Below are 22,445 nucleotides of genomic sequence, written 5' to 3'. Positions count from 1 at the left end.
GGGGCCACCTGCATTCCTGGACTCAGTGCCCCTCCCTCTGCAAGCCCCAGCAGCCCATGGAGCCTTCTCACCTTTCCATCCCTCCCCCTCTCCTTCAGCTCCACCTCTCGGACGTCAGTGAAGAGAGGTCTTTGCTTTTGAGGGCACATGTGATTTAGCTGGGCCTGCCCAGAGAGTTCCAGATGATCTCTCTATTGTGAGGTCCATACCTTTCATCACCAGATAGTTCCAGATGATCTCTCTATCATGAGGTCCATACCTTTCATCACATCTGTAAAGCCCTCTTCCCCCGCGACGGAACATAGTCACAGTTTCCAGGGGTGAGGGCCCGAACATCTTTGGGGGACCATTCTGCTGACCACATGGTAGCTTTAACCAAGGCTAGAGGAGAGGGTTATAAAAGCAGAATGAAAGTGGTAAGCCACACAAATCAGGCATGGCCTGTGTCAGGAATCTCACAGCTTCCAGCTAGAGGCTGTATCAGCCACTGGGACGTTTTTTTCCTATTCCCCGCCACTCTTGCAGAGCAAGGGAGAACCACGGCCCACTTGGCTTTTCTGGGTGCTCCAGGCCTGTTTGGGGAGCATGCCTGAGCCCCTTTGTGAGGACATCTGCTGATCCTCAGAACATCAACAGACGGATGTGCAAAAGTAAATACCAAAAGCTTATTGCAAAATATTCATTCATATGTTAATTTATTCAGTTATTCAGTAAACATTTATGGAGAGCCTACTGTAAGCAGGCAATGTGAAAAAGGTCTGTGGATTTGCAACAACTTTGAATTATTCATAAGGCAGCTTCCTTGCCTGGTATGAATAACTGAATTGACCACATTTGGGCCTTTGTAAAAATCAGCATTCACATGGTCCGTTTACACTGCAGATCCCAGCATTCACACGGTCCGTTTACACTGCAGATCCCAGCATTCACACGGTCCGTTTACACTGCAGATCCCAGCATTCACACGGTCCGTTTACACTGCAGATCCCTCCGGGGCAGGGCTGGGGCTGGTGGCAAAGTGGCCAGCCCTGCTTCTCAGGTGGATGGAGGTCGGTACCAGAGATGACCCACCTCTACAAACAAGGCTCAGGGGACCTGCAGTTGTTGTTATCATGCATTCAGGGCCCCGTGTCCTGTCGCCGTCAAAGCAGGGGAGTCTCACGGAAACAATTGCCAAGCATGACACGTGCCAGGCTCCCTCGGCAAGGCCAGCAAGGATGTTCTTGGGGCAAATGTAGTGGACCCTCAGTTCCTACCCCACCAGAGCTCTTGGCTTCCATAGTTCAGAGCCAGGCAGCACCTTCAGAGCATCAGCTCCTCTCCAGACCGACTGACATGCAAAAATCTGAAATGATCCCAACAACAACTGATGGAGTGTTCGCTTTTCAAAAAGACCCGGCATTCACTAGCAAGCATCTTCGAATAGCAGGCTTTCTTTCAATGTGGGTCCATCATTTAGTGACCAATTCAGACATTTTTTTTAAGACCGAGTCTCGCTCTGTCTTCAGGCTGACTCTCAGGCTGGAGTGCAGTGCGTCATCTTGACTCACTGCAACCTCCACCTCCTGGGTTCAAGCAATTCTCCTGCCTCAGCCTCCCAAGTAGCTGGAACTACAAGTGCACACCACCATGCCCAGCTAATTTTTTTGTATTTTTAATAGAGACGGGGTTTCACCATCTTGTCCAGGCTGGTCTCAAACTCCTGACCTCAAACAATCCACCCGCCTCGGCCTCCCAAAGTTCTGGGATTTGATTCAGACTTTTAAAACTGAAAGAGGCCTTGCAGTCCAAACTTTTCACTTTAAAACAAAAAAAACAGGCCTCAAAGAGGCAGCGGGTCTTGCCCAGGATCACAGCCAGCTGGTGCCAGCAGGACTAGAACTCAGAACCTCTGAGCACTGCCCTCTCCCATCTCTCCACCCTGCCTCCTACAGCAATGCTTACAGAACGCAGTTTATAAAAGGATAAGCACATGCACCGGGTGTAGCACATCCCGAGCTACGGCCAATACACCCATCACTTCACACAGCACGAGGACGCTGGCTGAGAGCTGAAGAGCGGGGTTCTCATCCAATTCTACACTGCAAATTGTGTGACCTCAGGCAAGTTGTTCAGCCTCTCTGGATCTCATTTCCCTCATATGTGAAATGAGCCTTGACCAACTGGCATTTAAAGCCCTTCCCATCTCCAGTATCCATGACTCAATGCAGGAGGCCATGCGGGGTTAGCCGCATGCCAGGAGCACAGCAGAAATGTGGAAGGGCTTGGCCTGAGAGATGATGCTGCTTTGATGTGTGTGGTGCAAGGCGTGAGGCTGGAGTGGGGTCTGCAGAGTTGGAGTACAGGAGCACTGGCAGGTGAGGAAACCCCCTTCCCAATCTCCAGAGGCTCGCTGTGAGAGGCAGAGAGCTGGCAGGGTAGGCGGATCAGATCGAATCGAATCTTGCAGGAAGCAAGGCCCACCCATGCCTCTCAGCCCTCCCACTCCGCAGAAATCACTGTCCCAGTGGCTTCTGCAAAGGGGACACTGCAAGACCTCTCCAGTCACCACTATCCCCTGTTACCCTGTGAGCAATGCCTTCCATCCTAGCCAAGGGGGAACGAGGTGACTGTGTTCTGGGCCATTGCACTTATTTTTTTTTTTTACCTGAGGCAAAAGGCGAGGAGAGCAGAGAGCTGCCTGGAGTCCAGCGGGCCTCAGCTCTGCTTTCCTGGAAGCACCGTCCTCCCTCCTCACCCCTCCCCATGACGGAGAGAGCACTGGATGTGCCAGGAGGGCTCTGCACTTGACCTTCACCTCCACCTCAGGAGAAAGAGAAGACAGATATGATTCACATTTTATAAATGAGGAAACAGAGGCTCTGCGAAGTGACCTTGCAGTCCTGCACGCCATCACAGGACAGTTAGGAAGGCAGCAGAGGCTGCCCTGTGAGAAGACAGTGTGAGGCCATCACAGGACAGTTAGGAAGGCGGCAGAGGCTGCCCTGTGAGAAGACAGTGTGAGGCCATCACAGGACAGTTACGAAGGCAGCAGAGGCTGCCCTGTGAGAAGACAGTGTGAGGCCATCACAGGACAGTTACGAAGGCGGCAGAGGCTGCCCTGTGAGAAGACAGTGTGAGGCCATCACAGGACAGTTACGAAGGCAGCAGAGGCTGCCCTGTGAGAAGACAGTGTGAGGCCATCACAGGACAGTTACGAAGGCGGCAGAGGTTGCCCTGTGAGAAGACAGTGTGAGGTGTAGAGGTGGCTTCCACAAATGGCAGAGGACCCCAGCAAGGATGGTAGGAAGACACTCTGTGCCCAGCACTGTGCACAGTGCACAGTGAGAAAACCAGAGACGCCGACAACTCAGTGAGGAAAGCGTGTCCAAGACTCGCAAGGCTGACAGAGGAAGGAACAAAGCCCTAGCTGGCTGAAGCTGCACCAAGGGCCCGTCAGTTCAGAGAAGCTCAGGAAGGGAGACAGCCGGTAAGGGCTCCGTGGCCCCACTTCCCACCTCACTCACCATCATAACACCGTTTGCTTGGCAAAAATAGGTGTGTTAGATCTCAAGATAATAATAAATGTTGTCCAAAGACAGGAAAAAGGAGCCAAACCCCAGATGTTTTCATTCTGTGGGGCAATATTATGGTTTCCACTTTCACATTTGCCCTCTGTGTAGAAAAACAGAGCAGGGAAGGGGGTGCAGACAGGACTTCCCGCTCTCATTTCTTTCCAGCTACTATTGTGGCTTTTATCCTCCGTGGTAGACTTGAAATTCCACCGGCACAGGTGGTTACTCTGATCTCTCCCAGCAAGAGTGAAGCACATAAAAAGGAAACCACCTCTGAAAAGCAGCAAAACTCTCGAGTTAAGAACCAAAATATTTAGAAAGGCAACCTCTCAACAAATGTTTTAAGCATATTCAACACATGGAAATTCCCATGCCAAGAACAAAGGTGCTCAGCCCAGTGAGAACATAGAGATTAGCAGGGAACGGGAAGGCGGCCGGTGCTCAGGAGGGAAACAGCTCCGAGAAGCTCCTGCGCCCACCTCGTGGAGTCACCGGGGGCTCGGGGCATGCCTGGGCCTTCGTCGTGTCCTAACGACACCCAGAATCGAGGTTTCCCTGTGCACTGTGACGGCGTAGCTCTGAGCATAAGCACAGGCCTGCTGCACAGGTCACATCTGGAGGAACCCAGGGAAGGAGCCCCCTCCCAGGGGAACTGGGTAAGGGTGGGAGGCGCCAGTTTGCAGGTTATCTGGCCCTGGCCCATTACTTTACCAAGAAGGGAGTGATTAGCCTGAGATCACCGTGGGGCTTGGTGACAGGGTAGGGACCAGGACTCAAGAGCTTTGCACTCCTGGTCCAGAGATGCATCTGCAACTGTCAGCAGAAAAGCTGATGCTCCGCCACTCCCACTGCAGACCTGGGAGGTTTTCCTCTGTCTCCCCACCATTTCCTCCGCGGGTGCCCCCTGGCTTCTCTTCTCTCCTCTCTCCACCCGCTCTGCTTCACGTCCGTGGCCTGGTGACAGCTATTTCTGTGGCCTGTGCTAGGCAGGGTGGGCGTGATGTGGGCAGGAGGAGTTATGTAGGGAGCTTTAAAGGAAGAGAGGGGCTGTGAGGCTCCTGGGTCTGGTTGATTCCACGTGTTTGATTAACTGCCGGTCATGCAGTTCCCCACTTAGAGCTGCCCCCAGTGGGCCGTTCCTTCCTGCACAAGGTCATCACTCCCAGAAATGCCATGTCCCTCCCGGGACATCCAGGCTCTGAAGGGGGCCGCCTATGTGCTCCCTTCCTCGGGGACTCCAGGTGAGCGGTTTGCCCCATGGAGACACAGCCTGGGCCTGGCAGAGGCATCCTGCAGGTGGACCAGCTGGGGTGAGGGCTGCGGAGGCTGCACCTCCCACTTGGATTGTTTCACTCAGTAACTCATGAAGGCAGGATTTTTATTTCTTTTTTTTTTAGTACTCACTGGATTCTAACAAAAACTAGGGAGGAATGACAGTTTTATCAGCATGCAGCTGGAATGTCTGATTGTCAGTTTTAAAAGTCAACACCTATTTACGAGGTGAGGTTTAACCTCTATGGAATTTGTACAGTGTATGGATTTGTAATCCTTGATCCTCAGAAAATACGAATGTCTGTGTGACTTTAGACTATGTGGGCAGATGCCGTCTTTTTGATCATCTGGACGTCCATTTAGACAAACTTGAGTGAGTGACTGAGTGAATAAAGTATTTCCAGTTCTGTTTATTTTAATCCACTCTAATCCTAGCTTTTTAGAGGACATCACATAAAATTATCTCAAATCATGTCAAAATGAAATTAACTTCAAGTCTAATTTTAAAAATAAATGTGATAGAACTTTTTATTGGTAGCAATCCGTAAAATCGACTATGTTAATGGAGTATGTATGTTCATGTCTAACTGCGTATTCTCATCTTTGCGGCTACTTGGTCGAAATTGGGGACCACATCTTTATATCTACAAACTACTCAGAGGTATGGAGAATAAGAATGAGCCGCCCCCTAATGAGTGAACTTCCCTGAGCATCTTCTGGGTGAGACAGGGCTTTCCAAACGACACCCAGGGACACTTCCATTCCGAAAAGCCCTTCCTGCTGCCCCCTGCGGAGACAGGACTCTTCCCTCAGCAGCCTGGCTCTGGACACAGAGTTCCAGGGGATGTCAATATGTTTTACTTTAAAAATTTTTTAAAATAAGAAAAGTTCTACAGACAAATAAGTTCGGAGAATGCTTGATTCAACAAAGGATATCAGCTTTGTTTACATAAATTGACATACTACCTGGTCAACGCCCATCCCCTCACGATGTCACTTTCAAGAACCTCTGGGTAAACTGAGTTATAGCTCATCTGGCTACAGCTTGGCTGACAGCAGAGCCCCAGATTATCCAAAGCAGTCTTTCCTATGCCAAGGGAGAGGTCAGCTTTGGAATGCAACCTGAGACACGCAGATGTCTGAAACCTCCGGGGCATGATCATTCTCTCTTTCTTTTCCTCCTCTTCCTTCTCTCTCCCTGTCTTTTCACCCCAATCATGAATCCCAACAGCTTGCTCCCTTGGCCTCTCTCTTAGCAACTGAGCATCTAAGTAAACAGTGTGGTTGCAGCAACTGCAGATAAACCAAAACCTAGGTGCTCCTTGCACAGAAGCATAGAACAATGAAGCATAGATTTAATCTTGGTTGTAGAGGTTAAGAAATTAAAAGAAAGCTAATTTGCTCACATCAACTTTTAGTCAGGGATTATTGCTCTATGAAGGGGGTGAAAGTGTGTGTGTGTGTGTGTGTGTGCGCCTGTGTGTGTGTGTGTTACATATGCAAACTGCATTAAGATGATTTCAAGCATTCTAATAAAAACTGACAAGACCAATTGGCTAGTTTGGTGTCTCCCAACTTCCCACTGCCTGGCTGTCTTAGTCCAACTCCCACAACCCAAACACCTCCCCCAGGTCCACCTCCAACATCAAGGATCAGATCTCAGTATGAGGTTTTAGGGGTCAAACATTCAAACTACAGCACTGGCATCCCATCTAGCACCTATGTCCATCTGAGGCTGAACGATCCAGCTGTCATGTGGGTTAACTCCCCAAGCCCCTTGTGTGACTCTTCCTGGTCTACAGGTGCTAGACTCTGGAGCAGTGCCCATGGTGCAGAAGTGCAACCCCCAGCCCCAGGTGTTTGCCCCCCACCCAGCTGGCATCTGAGCAGGAGAGGAATCTGGGGTAGGAGGCCTGGTAACTCGGTTTGGAGGTCAGTCTGTCCCCAGGGCTTCTCTCTGGCACACAAGTCTGACATATCAGACCTTCCTCTGGACACGCTGGACAGTTTTTCCATTTGCACTGTTGGTTTTGTTCCCCTTTTTGTGTGCACAATGATAGGCTATCATTTCAGAGCCTGCCAGTGCAGGACAGGGCGGGTTTTCTTGAAGTGTCTTATCTGTTTCTATTGTGAGCCTCCCCGGCTCCCACCCTCTGCCCGTTGCTTAGTGCCAAGCATCCCAGGAAGACCAACCCAGGGCTTCACAGAATGGGCCCGCACCTTGATGCCAGAGCTCTGCGATGACTTCATGCTTTGGAAGACAGCCACCTTATCGTAAACCCCAAAACGACAGACGACACCTCAGGAGCTGGCCTCGCCGAGGCCTGTGCAGCTTCCCGCAAGGTGCTCAACTCACGGGCTTGCCTGCTACTCCGAGGAAGGGGCACTGAGCATGTGCTGCTGCAAGAATTGCCTGGCATCACCCCCCGTCATTCATTCGTTCACTCACGTATTCCTCCACTCAACACAAAACATCCTCTAGATGTTTCTGTATAGCAGATCGTAGAGGGACAGACGGGGGTAGGTGAGGAGGAAGGGTGATGCTGGAGGAGTACTAAAAACTTTAGAATAGGAAAAAAGTGCTCTCCCCACCCCCCGAAAGCATTAGGACAAATACTGAATGCATTTGGGGCCTAAAACCTAGATGACAGGTTGACAGGTGCAGCAAACCACCATGGCACATGTACACCCATGTCACAAACCTGCACGTTCTGCACATGTATCCCAGAACTTAAAGTAAAACAAAAAAGTTTTAAATAGTAAAAAACAAATGCAGTCCACTCCCACGAACAAGGAAGTGTTTTAAGAGCAGTACAACATAAAGATATATCAATAAGAACACTATTACTACAACAACAAAAAGATAGAAGGCAGAAAGTCTAAACTTCCCACAGTAAGGGATTGGCTGAATGAGACACAGTAACCACATGTGCACCATACAGCCGAGAAAATGAACGAGTATAGTTCAGTGTGCAACGACAGGCAAAGACCCAAAGGAGCATCAGGAAGCAAAAAGACAGATGGACTCTGAAATCAGCCCATTCTTCTTTAACAAAAACAAATATAGATTCAAGTCTACGCTTTCAAATGCAGTGAAAATTTCTGGAAGGATAAACAAGAAATAGTTCACAATCTTTAAAGAATTGAAAGGGAAAAAAAAAACTATTGACCTGGAAATCTATACCCAGAAAAAAAAAATCTCTCAACAATGAAGGCAAAATAAAACCTTTTTCGGACATATAAAAGCTGAAGGAATTCACCTCCAGCAGAGCTGCACGACAAAAAGTGTTTAAGGAAATTCTTTAGGCAGAAGGAAAATTATACCAGGTGGAAATCTAGAGCTACACAAAGAAATGAAGAGCACCCAGAATTGAAAAATAATCTTGATACCATTTTGTAAAAATTTTTCCTACAGAAACTCACACTTTGCTCTCCTTTTCTCTTCCTGTATCCCAAAGTAAGATGGCTCCTGCCAAAGTTTAAGGAATTTCATAAAAATATTAGTCAATGTTAATATTATTGAATATCACAAATCTAACACTCATAGCTCATAGCAGTTACTCATTAAATGTAGGAGGAAGGATGGAAGGAAAAAGAGAGGGAGAGAGATGAGGGAAAGAGGAAAGAAGAAAGGAAAGAGAAAGACAGGAAGCAGGGAAGGAAGGGAGAGAGGGAGGGAGGGAGGAAGGAAGAAAGGGAGGGAGGGACGGAGGGGAAGAGGAAGGAAGGCAAGAAGGAAGGAAGGAAGGAAGCAAGGAAATTTTTATTTCTCACCTGTTGCTGCAACATTTCCCTTCCCTTGAATAAAGCGCTGCCTCCCTGCACCCCTCTGCAGAGTGCTCATCCAGCCGTCATCTCCTGGGACCGTGGGAGAAAGTAACAATGAGCTTTACATTCTGGCTTTCCAAGGCTGTGGCCTCCATTCTAAGGACTTACAGGATATTGAACCAACCACCCCCAAAAGGGAGCACTTTGTTCAATCACTGCAAGACCAAACAGCAAGTCTCTGAAGCCCACAGAAACATTTCTACACCCTGCACAGGGCTTACACCCTGCACTGGGCTTACACCCTGCACTGGGCTTACACCCTGCACTGGGCTTGCACCCTGCACTGGGCTTACACCCTGCACTGGGCTTACACCCTGCACTGGGCTTGCACCCTGCACTGGGCTTACACCCTGCACTGGGCTTGCAGTGATGACAGGCTCAGTGCATTCCTCCCGGGCTTCCTTGAAATTAAATCATGTGCAGCATATTTACATTCTGCCCCCAAATCTTACCACAGGCCAAAGAACCCTGATCTAGCCTGACTGGAATGAGCACTCATTAATACCCTGCATCCTCACCGTGGCACAGGGTCCCGGGAATGTGTCCTTCAGTAGGCTGAGCTGCACATTGTCAAGACAGCCCAACAATCTCATGACAAATTAGTCCAAACAATTACCTAGCACTGTGTAAACAACACCAAGAAAAATATCTGGCAGCGTTTTTTTTCACTTGTTACCGGTCAACATGCCCTGTGGATCTTAGGTTTTATCTTCACGATGCAAAAAGGACCCAAGACTACAGTCAGCTGAGTCAAACAATTGTCCATGTTTGTATAGATGAAAAATAACCCTTGCCAGAACTTGTCACACTTCAAGTTGCTGTGGTGACCAGATACTGACACAAAGTTCTGCTTCGATCCAGAGACTGATACAAAGTACAGTATCAGTGCAGACACCAATACCAACACAGATACAGATACAAAGATGGACGTCTAGAGAGTCTTAAAGATTGGTCTTTTGTCCCAGCTGGAGTGAGTCCTGTCCCCACTGGTGGCATGAGTCCCACTCTGACGTGTCTGGGAGCAGGTTATTAGGAGCCAGGTCATCATGGGTCTTGTGTGTGCTTGTGGCTGAGGAGGGACCCTCAGCAGGACAGAAGGGGCCCTTGGAGCTGACCTTCCTCAGGCCAAAATAAACAGGCTCTCTGTGGTCATTATTTTAATTAGATAATTTAATCGGTCTTGACATGCTTTCTATACACAGACAAGAGCACGCCCAAACTGCTGCTGGGTCTGTGATATGGGAAAAGGTCTGAGTTTTCCAGTGACTCCTGGATATAAAAATAAAGAAAAGAGGAGGAAGAGCTGTATTAATTCTTTTCCCTTCATGCAGTATCACTGAATTTTTTCCAGAGGTCTAACGAAGAAAACAATCCTCCAAACCAATTTTTTCAAGGAAGTTATTCATTTTTCCTAATCTTCCTAAAACACCATGATTGCAGAAGACCCTTTGTCCCACAGACTCCCCTGCGTGGAGGTTGGTCTCCATGAACTAGTTCAGCCCCAGTCTACACTTTCTAGGGGGAGGGAGCAGGGAGAAGGGGAAAAGGGCTGAGAGAAGAGAGGGGAAGTGGGGAGGAGGGAGCACAAAGTCATGATGCTTTAGTGTTTAGAAAAACATAATTAATTAAAAGAAAACACACATTTAAACAAGTTTCTGCTTCTTTTCCAAAGCAACAAAATACTCCTTTAGGCAAAGGGATTAGAGAAACGCAGGGTCCGTGTTTAAATTCCAGGAAGACTTTGTTTCCGCTCGTCCAAAAGTTTCTTCTTTCCTGGAGGGTGAGCCCTAGATTTGGCTTCCCCAGAGGCAGTATCGGGACATTTTGTAGGCCTGGCTCCCTCTCCCCCAGGCTGCTCCCAGACGTTCCCCAAAGGAGACATGCTGGTCACCCGCTTAACACTTCCTTCTTCCTCTGGAAGCACGAGCTCAATTTCTCTTTACCCAGGCAACAAGAGCCCTAGACTCACCTTTGCTTTCTTCCTGCTATAAACTCTGAAATCCCTGTTACAAAATAAAGTCACCCTACAAATCTGTATCGCTTATTCCCTCCTGATTCCTTCCTTCATGGCAGCTCCCAGCAAATGAACGGCATCGCCATGGAACAGGCTGTCCTCTTACAAAAAGGCCCCAGCAAACCAGAAGAGATTATGGAAAACCCCAAAGACACAGGTCTGGAAGAGAAAGAAGCAAGTCTCCTGTCTTTCCATTCCTGATGAAGACCCACTGCCCTGCCCAGCTGCTGGCACGCAGCACACAGCCCTAACCAGGCTGACGACACCCACCCCATGGGGACAGTTCAATGCGGGGATTAAACTACAGACTATGACACTTGGCACTCAGTTTGCGGTGGGCTTTGTCCTGTGCTGGTCCTTGCTGTTACTATTGTAGGTTTCACATTCATGTTCTCTTCTCAATTAAGAAACATCCATGAAATCTCCTCCCATCTCATTTGCCTGCCGAAAGCCCACCCAAACAGAATTATAACAAAGAGGGTGCTGTTCCCCTGTAAGGCACTCTCTAGGATTTGGCTTGGAAAAGTAAATTCGATGTAGTGACATCTTCATCATTAAAACAAAACAAAAAAAAAATCTACTCTTTTCTTCTTTAATCACATTATACCAGGATTTTGAGGTTCCATCAACCCACTTGGAAATGAGGAAATGGGGACAATGTGGCCTCGTCCTTGCAAGCTGCTTTAACAGCGACAGCGAGGCTCCTACATGCAAGCGTCAGAAGCTCGCTGTCCACTGAACTCTGCTGCTTTCCCAAGAAGTTTAGTATCTCAAGGGAAACATCTGGGGGCGCGTCTGGGGGAGGTGAAGACGGCATCCAGAGAGCCCAGCCCCACACTTCAAAGCAGACTTCCCAACTCTGAAACGAACGAAGTTTCCTTCTTTCCCACATGTCTCTGCCATGCTAAATATAAATCCATCTCGGTTTACATTATGCTGCCTCTAATTGAATCTCATTCTTCGTTTGTTTAATTCAGAAACAATAAGCCATCCTGAGTGGCTCGCCGGGAAGTTTGCCACCGCAGCCAGCCTGGGTTCCCAGCAAGCCTCCTGAGGGGACCAAGGGATGAGGGGACATGGCTGGCCTGCCCACAAGGGCTCGCTGCACATCGCAGGGACACATCTGGGTTTAAAAGGTAAAGACACAAGGACGGTCCAACTGTAGGAAACCCATCCACATAATGCCCACACTAAGGAGTCAAAGAGAAAGCTTAATACCCAGTAGGTGCTGAAGAGGGCTGACGAGCATTAACCCTTCATTCTTCCTTGGCTGTAACCAAAGCGTCCTGAGTAAAACAAGAGCCCGTGGTACTTCCTCAGCATGACAAAATTCATCCCTCAGATCTAACGCCAACACTAACTTGCCATCCACGGTGGAATTTCAGAGACACTTCATGGAAGGTCAGAAGCAAGATAAAGCTGTTGCTATCACCCCTGTTATTTATTATACTGGAAAATATAAAAAAGGAAAGAAGGGGGGAGTATAGGAAAATTGTCATTATTTGTAGATGATATGATTACATACCAGGAAACCCAGGAGAATCCACTGAAAACAAATAGAATTTGGTAAGAATCTGGCTATAAAGTCATATCTAAAAATGTCACCAACTCTCAGAAGTCTTAGTTTATAGTTCAGTATAGTTTCCTTTCATTCATTTGGCAAATACTAAGCACCTACTATGAGCCAGGTGGCATTTCTGGATGCTCCATATACAGCAGAGAAGAAAGACTGCAGACCAAGTGAGGGATTCAGAGACAGAGGAGGGACTGCTGATTTTGTAGGAGTAACAGAGAAGTCCTTTCTGAAGATCTGACCTTATATGAAGTCCTGGTGAAGCGGAGACATCAGGCAGATACAGAAGGACATCGGGGCTGCTAGGTGGGCTTGGGAAACAGCTTGGAGGAAGGACAGGGCATCATCCAGAGATGAGGCCAGAGGTCACTGGGAATCCTTCAGGCTTGGGAGGCCACCAGGAAGGCCGAGGCTTTTACTCTTGAGAGGGTGTTCAGCAGAGGAAGCGTGATCTGATGTTCCTTCATCAAAACGGCGCAGGAAACAGTGAGACACCGCCTCACAACATCAGGACAGCTACTATCAAAACAAAGAAAATATCAAGTGTTGGTGAGGATTGCTTTTGTTGCGATTGCTTCTAGTGTCTTCATCATGAAACCTTTGCCTGAGGACAGGATTGTAAGCTGTCCTATGAATCACTCCAGTTTGTGAGCTTTTGGCTCCATGATTGCAATGTTTAACTGATCTGTAGACAGGAGCCAGGCTGTATCCTTAACGAAAGGTGGAAACTCAGGTAAGAGCCAATCCCTTCCAGGGCCACCACCTCTGAGGTCACTGCTGGTTCAGATCATTGCAACATCTTCCAACTCAAAGCCAAGCCCAGAGTTTCTGTGACTCTGGGTTTTCCATCTGATGTGGTTTTTGAAAATACAACTAATCCTTAAAGAGCATCTCTTGTTTCAAACCACAGCTCAAGGCTGTTTTCCAGGAAGGAGAACAAGCCCTGCTCTGAACTTCCTCCTCCCTCTTTCATCTTAATGACCAGTTAACTTAATTCACCACCCAACTGAGCCTTGGTGGAAGAACAGAGGAAATGGAAAGTCCTCAGAGAAAGACCTGCCTTGTAGAACTGTCCATGTCACCCTCCTTCCCTCCCCCTTGCAGAGGCCCCGAGTCACAAGCTGTAAGCTGTCTCGTCCTGACTGCATCCCAGCCCAGGCTCAGGCCTCGCTGCTCCCCTGCAAATGTTCTTGCCCATTCTAGCTCTGGACTTCTAAATTCTATGAAGGGAGGAGTAGCCGTTTCCAGTAAAAGGAGGAAATAAAAGCAATAGTGGCTGACGGGCAGGGAACAGCTAAGAATGATCACCCTGAATCTTCACATATCTCCGTCTTCAGATATTTGCTCTGAAAAGACATATTTCTCCCATAAAGTGGTTCCACGCCGTTTCTCACAGCACATGTGATGATTAATCAGACAATTCTCAACTTAAAGCCTTTGTGCACAGTCACAGGAAGTGACTTTTTCCAATGTTCTATTTGCATGCAGTGTAGTTCATAAAAGAGTGTAGGAAATGCCACCCCAAAATACACACAAGGGCACATTGAAATCACTCTTGGCAATTTCTTCAAACCAAGGCTACTTGGGGAATAGCAGATGCAGGAAGGGGCTTTCTCCAAGCTCCTTGTTTCTACCCAAAGACAGATCTTCCAAAGGAACTCAGATGTCATGAATCCCTCCCCAGGAACCTCATCCACCAGGCAAGAGGGAACTCAAAGCACAGCAGAGCAAACTGGAGGTTCATGCCACCCAGACAGACTTTGCCACAGACAAAGGGTTAAAGTCATTTACCCTCCCCTAAGTTGTCTCCCTTCCCCTTCCCTGCCCCCTATGAAGAGCATATATAAGCTTCTAGATCTCACTACAGGGAAAGTTTTCCCTCCCCTCCACTTACAAATGCAAAGCATTGTCAGAGTTCTCAGCAGCCTAGTTGAAGCCACACCCAATCCTGCTGCACCAGCCAGCCTGAGCATCCTGCAGTCTCTTCATCAAGTGCCATGAGAGTTGAGCGAGCCCGAGAAGGTGGCAGGAAGTGTGGGGCTTAGGTGCCACCCAGAACTCAGAGACCTCCACCCACACAGCCCACCAACGCTGTCATCCACAATGAGTGCTGTATGATGGTGTGGCTACCATGTACTAAGCAACTGAAACATGCCCTGCATTGCATGAGGCCCTTCACAGTAGCGCATTTTACCCTCACAACAACTCTATGATGTAGATCCTTCTGCTTTTCAGATAATCTCCGAATGCTCCACATAGGATGCTGGTTGTGACACTATGGCATGGCAGGCATCCCACCTGGATCCCTGAATTGTGTCACTCCTGAGACCTAGGTATCTCTGGCCCCAGACAACAGGCTGATGGAGTGGGTCTATCTAAGCCTAAGTAGCACAGGAAACAAGAGAAAACTCATCCTGAAGAACAAAAGAACCAACATAAATATCTATGGCTAAAAGAAATGGGTCAGACTCACGATGGAAAATGACTGTGTGCACTGAGGACACTGCCAAGGGCCTTCCAGGCTTGCCGGCCCCGGCTGAGGCCCTGCTGATGCACACCTGGGGGAGGAAACAAACAACTGCAGAACTGCTTTCCTAAGACGCCCTCGGGCCGTAAACATGGCCACCTGCGTCAGTGGACTGGGTCTGTGGGGCAGCATGCTGACGGTTCCCTGATAGCCACAGATGGGGCATGACAGCGAGGCCAACACATCCACGGCCCTGAGCGGCAGGCGCTGTTAGGCATCGATGGCCTGTCCCAGAGCAGGATGATGTGGAAGAGAAGAGGCTCAGAATTCATTCAAAATCTTTGAGGCCAAGGGCCTGGGCCATCTCTCTGAGATGTCCAGATGCTTTCCTGAGCATTTTCTTTCACTTGCCTCATTTCACTGAGCCAGGACGGCTAGACACTGGGCTGCAGCAGACGAAGGACACCAGACTCAAAGGCGTTCGGTGTCACCTGCCTCCCAGAGACAGGGTCTTAAGGTTCGCTCTGTTCACCCGAGGGGTCCTTCCATGGCCCTTGCGGGCAAGGTCCCCAATACCTTGATTTTTTTTCTACTTACATTTTACTGTCACTCCCAGCAAAACTCAGTCCAGCTCAGTTCTCCAGGCTGCACACGTGGCCACGGTGGCCCCCAAGCTTCTCTGAGGCTCAACAGTAGCATTTCTCTGTTAGGCTTAGCCAACTAGGTATTTAGTTTGACCAAAATAACTCACTCATTTCTTTTCGTAGTAGCTTTAGGGGTACAAATAGTTTTGGGTTACATGGATTAATTGTGTACTGGTGAGGTCTGCACTTATCACCTGAGTAATATATATTATACCCGGTATGTAGTTTTTCAGCCCTCACCCCACTCTCTTCTCCCCAATTCTGAGTCACCAGCGTCCATTGTACCATTCTGTTTGTCTGTATGTTTGCATAGCTTAGCTCCCACTTGTAAGTGAGAACATGTAGCATTTGGTTTTCCATTCCTGAGCTACTTCACTTAGAATAACGGCCTCTGGTTCCATCCATGTTGCTGCAAAAGGCATTATTCCATTCTTTTTTACTGCACATCTCTTTAGACAATGCCTTCCAAATTTCTCTTCAACATACAGCTTTGTTTTTCTTATGATTACAAAGATAACACATTCAAACAACACAGAAAAGAAGAAAAAGGAAAGTCAAGATCACCCGAAATCCCATTCGCTCATCATGAACTGTACAAATTGTGCGATACCAAACCAGTATTTCTGGTGTCTGCCACACTGATGGGCCCGAGGGTGCAGGTGGGATTTTGCCCCGGCTCTGCCAGCTCATCTCTGTGGAGCAAACACATACGGGCCGCGTGTCCCTGGGATGGGGACCAGGCAGCCGCGAGGAGCCATGGGGACCTCACTGCGCTGGCTGTGCTGCTGTCTATGCTTTGACTTAGAATTGAGGCTTGTGCCTGCAAACCTTCTTTGGGCACATAGAATAAATAAGTAGCAAAGGGAAGCTATTATTGTTGTGTGACCCTGACCGGCCTAATTCCCGGAGCCTGCTTCCTCCCCTGTGCCATTTCCCGTCCTCCCCGCATATCTACCTCTGCCCAGTCAAGACTGACCTTTGACAGTGATCACTCAGCTCCTGACAAACTTTCACTGAGACAGAATTGGCTTAGTATCTCCTAAACCAAAAAGATTCTGCAGGAACAACAGGGTGTCAGCACTAAGCAGTGCGGTCCAGGCGGGGAAGTTCTGGGACTTGAATCCCAGGGCAAGCAGACCTGGCAGGAAATCACCCCTGACGAGGACCAGTGCGCCCAGGCTCAGGATCCCAGTCAGCAGAGCGATGAGGTCCCAGGAGCAGTTAAATGAAGCAAGGCTTTAGTGTGGCCTGTGAATTCTGTGTACTCTCCTAGAGAGTGTGCTTTTACACACATGACTTCAGCCACAATTCCCACAGAGCCGGCGCCAGATGAATGGAAGGCAGGGCGGGTTGGGGGGGGAGGCTAGCGGAAGGGAGGGGCATCCTGATGCTTGGAAGGAGGTAGAGTCACCGCTGGTGATGTGGGGAGAGGCCTGGCCCTGCCGCCACCTCTGTGTGCCGTGGCCCTCCTGGAGTGAACGGGAAGATTAAGTGAACACAGTCCTGGAGGAGACCTACACAGGACACAGCCAGCTGCCATCTTCTGGAAAGGGGTCACTTCTCGGGGGGGAGCCTTGCTGCTCCTAGAATTTGGTGGACTCGGAGTCGCAGATTAGTGCAGGGGAGGGCTACCAGGCGTGCGAGGGGGCGGTGAGTGTGGAGTCGCAGGGGCACTGCGTTTCCTGAGAAAGGCAGGAAAACCTGGGAAATGCTGACTCCTCCTCTCACCTTCCATATCAGTTCCTTGTGAGATGCTGTCAGTTCCCCATCCTAGTATAATGTGAATCCCTTTCTACAGCCATTGTCTCTGCCCAGGCCACCATCCCCTCTCACCTGGTGAAAGCACAGCCTCCTCCCTGTCCTCTGGCCTCCAGCCTTGTCGCTCTCCCATCCATTCTCCCTACTGCAGCCACAATCATTTCATTCATTCATTCATTCATTCATTCATTCATCTGATGCCATCTACCCTTTGAAATGCCACCAAAGTGGCTTCCCTTTGCTCTCAGGAGGACATGCAGACCCTGCAGCTTGTCCTACAAAGCCCTCGCCACCCCTCCCCTACCTGCCCCTCCATGTCCACCCTCACCCTGTCCTGACTCACCTGCAATGCTCCTGCCCTGCAGCATGGCCCCAGCTGCTCCTGGCAGACGTCCGTCCCTCACCTCTAGCCCTCACACCCGCTCCTCCTGGCGGGCGTCCGTCCCTCACCTCTAGCCCTCACACCCGCTCCTCCTGGCAGGCGTCCGTCCCTCACCTCTAGCCCTCACACCCGCTGCTCCTGGCGGGCGTCCGTCCCTCACCTCTAGCCCTCACACCCGCTCCTCCTGGCAGACGTCCGTCCCTCACCTCTAGCCCTCACACCCGCTGCTCCTGGCAGGCGTCCGTCCCTCACCTCTAGCCCTCACACCCGCTCCTCCTGGCAGACGTCCGTCCCTCACCTCTAGCCCTCACACCCGCTGCTCCTGGCAGGCGTCCATCCCTCACCTCTAGCCCTCACACCCGCTCCTCCTGGCAGGCGTCCGTCCCTCACCTCTAGCCCTCACACCCGCTGCTCCTGGCAGGCGTCCGTCCCTCACCTCTAGCCCTCACACCCGCTCCTCCTGGCAGACGTCCGTCCCTCACCTCTAGCCCTCACACCCGCTCCTCCTGGCAGGCGTCCGTCCCTCACCTCTAGCCCTCACACCCGCTGCTCCTGGCAGACGTCCGTCCCTCACCTCTAGCCCTCACACCCGCTGCTCCTGGCAGGCGTCCGTCCCTCACCTCTAGCCCTCACACCCGCTGCTCCTGGCAGGCGTCCGTCCCTCACCTCTAGCCCTCACACCCGCTGCTCCTGGCAGGCGTCCGTCCCTCACCTCTAGCCCTCACACCCGCTGCTCCTGTTCCCTTCTCCTAGACCACCTGTGACGGCTAATACCTAGTGTCAACTTGATTGGATTGAAGGAGGCAAAGTGTTGATGCTGGATGTGTCTTTGAGGGTGATGCCAAACGAGATTAACATTTGAGTCAGTGGCCTGGAAAAGGCAGATCCACCCTCAATCTGGGTGGGCACCACCTAATCAGCTGCCTGTGCAGCCAGGATATAAAGCTGGCAGAAAAATGTGCAAAGGCCAGACTGGCTTAGCCTTCCAGCCTACGTCTTTCTCCCTGCTGGATTCTTCCTCCCCTCAAACCTCAAACATCAGACTCCGAGTTCCGTTTTGGGACTCGGACTGGCTTCTTTGCTCCTCAGCTTGCAGATGGCCCATTGTGGACCTTGTGACTATGAGAGTCAATACTACTTGCTAAACTCCCATATATATATGTGTGTGTGTGTGTGTATACGTGTGTGTGTGTGTGTGTGTGTGTGTGTGTGTGTGTATCCTATTAGTTCTGTCCCTCTAGAGAACTCTGACTAATACACCATTTTTCTTGCTTTTCACCTTGCCTATTCTTGAAGGAGCTGAAAAGTCACTGACTGTTGCATTCCTTCCTGATCCCACCAGATTGGGTTATTTCACCAAAGGGAGAGGTTCTCCTCCCTGGCTGCAAAGGAAGGTCTCCTGGAGAGTTTCAGTACCAATGCCCAGGCCCCATTCTCACCCAGAACAATTAAATCAGACTCCCTGGGGTGCTGGGGGTGGGTAGGCTGACCAGACCAGATGAGTCTAACAGAGAGCCACGTTTGAAAACTACTGACCACGGGGTCAGTTACACTATGCTCTGCTCCCCAAGCATCCATCCTGTACTTCCCATATCAGGGCACTTGTTGTGAAATGACAGTGACTGGCATTGTCAGCACATCGTTAACATCATAGTCATCATTGCTATCATGGTCATCCTTGCATGCTATTCTGTTTTGTTTTTTAGAGACAGGATCTAGCCCTGTCACCCAGGCTGGAGTGCAGAAGTGTGCTCATAGCTCACTGAAGCCTCAAGTTCCTGGACTCATGCGCTCCCACCTCAGCCTCCTGAGTAGCTGGGACTACAGGGGCACACCACTATGCCTGGTTAACTTTTTTTATTTTTATATTTTGTAGAAATGGGGTTTTGCTATTACCCAGGTTGGTCTCGAACTCCTGGCTTCAAGCAATCCTCCCACCTCAGCCTCCCAAAGCGCTGGGATTACAAGCATGAGCCACTGTACCTGGCCCCTTGCACGTTATTCTCATATCCACATGTCTCTATTTCCATATTTAAATTTTGGAGACAAAACCTCTCTTCTCTGTCTAGCTCCTTTCCAAAGGGTGGTTAATTTATAAAGGGATAACACCTGTTTGCTGCTTGGCCACTTAAGACACCAGGTGCTACATCTCCAGTCCCTTCTGTTGTTTTGACTCAGGAAACCAAGCCAACTAGTGAGGCTACATGTTGGAATTGAGCTTGCTGGAGGCTTTTAAATTCCAGTTGCAGGTGCCAAAGCATATCTGCACAGAAAGGCTCTCTGAGCCATGGTTTGGACAAAGAACTGTTCTCGTCATTGTTTATTATGAAGAGCTTGCAGAGATTCTTGTGGATTACTCAACAGTGCCTATGAATCTGACCTCTGTTGATGGCTGGGTGAAACTAGTGTCCTTGTTTTTAGAGCACAGCTAATAACACGAGCTAGAATCACTCAGGGCCAGTTAATCAGAAGGAAGAGGCGATAAGAGCATCTTTATGATATACAGTGATGTGATAAGATGCAGACGTAATGAGAACTCTTTTCTTCTGGAGAAGATTAAAGACATAAAATCCTGGCTTGGGAAAAAAAGACTCTTTGTCCTGCCGGAAAAAAGTGACCAGATGTCTTGATTTAGACAGAAAAGGGCCTGATGTTTTAGGACCGATCCCCCATCTGTGAGGCTTTTTTTTTTCTTTTGCTTATTTTCCTGTTTCCTGGATTTATGAGGCACCACCAAAAATCTGAACTTTCCTTGGGGCTGCCTTCCTCCCCTGGAAAGCAGTGGGCCCACACAGAGACAGGAGCAATGGGGCTCAGGGCACACTGGACCTTCCCAAGTGTGAAGAGGTGGCCCGGGGAGTGTGCACTGAGAGGCTTCCTCAGCCCCCATCAGATCACAGGGGTAGCACTGGCTGCTTGCTGAGAGCAAGTGGGACCTAGACCTAGCCACCGGGTGAGGACCATGGAAACACTTCTGATTTTCCTTCCACGAGTACCCACCAAGGGGACACCACGAACCATGGCATAGAGATCAGAAGAAAACTCCAAAGCTTTGGGACAGCTATCCAGGCAGGAAGATGGGCGTTTGTACGTTTCCCACTGCTACACAGGAAAGCGTGGCGTTGGATGTCTTTTCTCTTCTAAATTGAGTGGCCTCTGTGGGAGTGGGGTGAAGCTTATTAGCCAGAGTTGGACGAATGTGAATCTGCCTCTAACTAACCAGCCATGTGGCCTGGAGCAAAGTAATGTCCCTTCTTCAGGCCTCTTCCTTCACCTGTGAACTTAGAGGGCTGGCTGGAAGACTGGCCCTAAAGTCCTGACAACCAGGACTACAACCACTGTGGTTGACACTGGCTCTCATGATTGCGCACAGAGCCTGGCACATAGCAGGACTGCACTCAAAATCGTGGAATGAAATCCTGAATGCCTCCAGGAATGAAAGCGCCTCTGAAGGTCCCATTTGGCCCTCAGTTTTGTGATCCTTACCAGATTTTTTTTTTAATCATTCAGCCTGCAAAATTTTCACTGAGCCCAGCCCTCAGTGACTTTGCTCACTGAGCAATGAATCCACGAGATCTGCCTAAAAGCTAAAACCTCTGTGGGAATTCCCATAGGAAACCAAGAAAAAGTAAGGCAAAGGGAGAGATTAATCATGTTGAACAGCCTCTAATTTCTAGGCTCCAGGTAGCCGTGGGATGCTCTACATTTGAAAATATGATCTGAAACTCACTATTGCCAATTATCAGCTTTTTGCCTTTAGACAAGTTGCTTGAAACCTCTGAGATTCTACTTAAACCCATCTGTAAGGTTGGATAATAATTGCATTGATCACACACACACCTACACACACACACACACACACACACACAGTTGTTTTGATGATTAAATGGGAAATATTTGTGAAAACATTTTACAGCAAAAAGTGCAATCATATGCCAGGCTTTGCTATTGTATAAGCCTGTGTTATCGCTAGGACCAGTGTAAGTGGAGGGATGCTAAAGGCACTGACTGGTGCCACTTTAAAATCCAGCAAGACAGGCATGTTCAGAGCATGCCACTCAGTGCTGCCACTTTGGTGTTTTGAACATCAAACAAATCTTCTGGAATAACATTTTGATGTTTTTAGTATACACAAGTGAAGAACATGTGGATTCACTTTCACTGCATATATACACCGGGACTGCAGAGGAACGTCCTGGGGAAGGAGTGTGAGATTTGGTAGAACCCCAAGGTTTTCAAAACAAATCCAATAATTCAAGGAAAAGGAAAACTAATATTTAACGAGTGCATGATATTGGCCAGATGCTTTATACATATTATCTTATCTAATCATCACAATAACCCCATGAGACATGGACAGCGTTTATAGACAAAGCAACTGAAGTTCACGGAGGTGGAGTTTTTGCACATAGTCACAGGGAGGGCCAAAGCTAGGACTTGAACCCAAGTCTCACAGAAGCTAACCCCTCTGAATTCTCCTGTGCTCAGCACTGAATGGGGTTCCTGACTCTTGGGGTGTAAAAATGTTACCTTCCCTTGGAAAACATGAACTCTCCCCCTGTGCTTCCTGGATCTTAAAAGATCTGGACACTGATATGTTTTCTTAGTCTCTGCTGGGAATGATCCATAAAATGGCCTCACTTTGAGAATCAATGCCAATGACCACCGCATTAATACTGAGACAGAAATGCATTTCCAAGTGCATTTGCTTGCTTATTTAGTAAATATTTATGTGTCTTGGACACTTGGCCACATCTCAGCCACATCATGAAATGCCATATTTGGGAGCTTTATATTGGAGCAGAAGATCTTTGATAAACACTGTGGAAATCATCGTGTAATTCACTAGGACTTCCCGGCTTTGCTGGAAGCATCTGGTGAATTCTCCCACTGCATTCCCAAGAGGGCACTAGCTCACTGCCTTCCCACAGGAGAGAGAGAGAGCACTCAGTC

The 22,445-nt window shown here is 49.1% G+C and overlaps 1 long non-coding RNA gene across 1 annotated transcript in view; it reads right to left on the bottom strand.

The window, feature by feature from the left end:
* The window catches only part of LOC114673700 (uncharacterized), a 112,221-nt gene extending 95,567 nt beyond the window's left edge, over positions 1-16,654 (bottom strand). Inside the window, exons 1-3 of the long non-coding RNA XR_013408364.1 lie at positions 16,329-16,654; positions 12,484-12,760; positions 8,601-8,684 (exon numbers count right to left, since the gene is read on the bottom strand). This is a non-coding gene — a long non-coding RNA (uncharacterized LOC114673700). The remainder of the gene's footprint in view (positions 1-8,600; positions 8,685-12,483; positions 12,761-16,328) is intronic.
* Between the last annotated feature and the right edge of the window lie 5,791 nt (positions 16,655-22,445).

Source organism: Macaca mulatta, chromosome 18 (assembly GCF_049350105.2).
Source record: "Macaca mulatta isolate MMU2019108-1 chromosome 18, T2T-MMU8v2.0, whole genome shotgun sequence".
NCBI lineage: Eukaryota > Metazoa > Chordata > Mammalia > Primates > Cercopithecidae > Macaca > Macaca mulatta.
The sequence above is the reverse complement of the archived record's forward strand: the minus strand, read 5'-3'. Positions and strand labels throughout refer to the sequence as shown.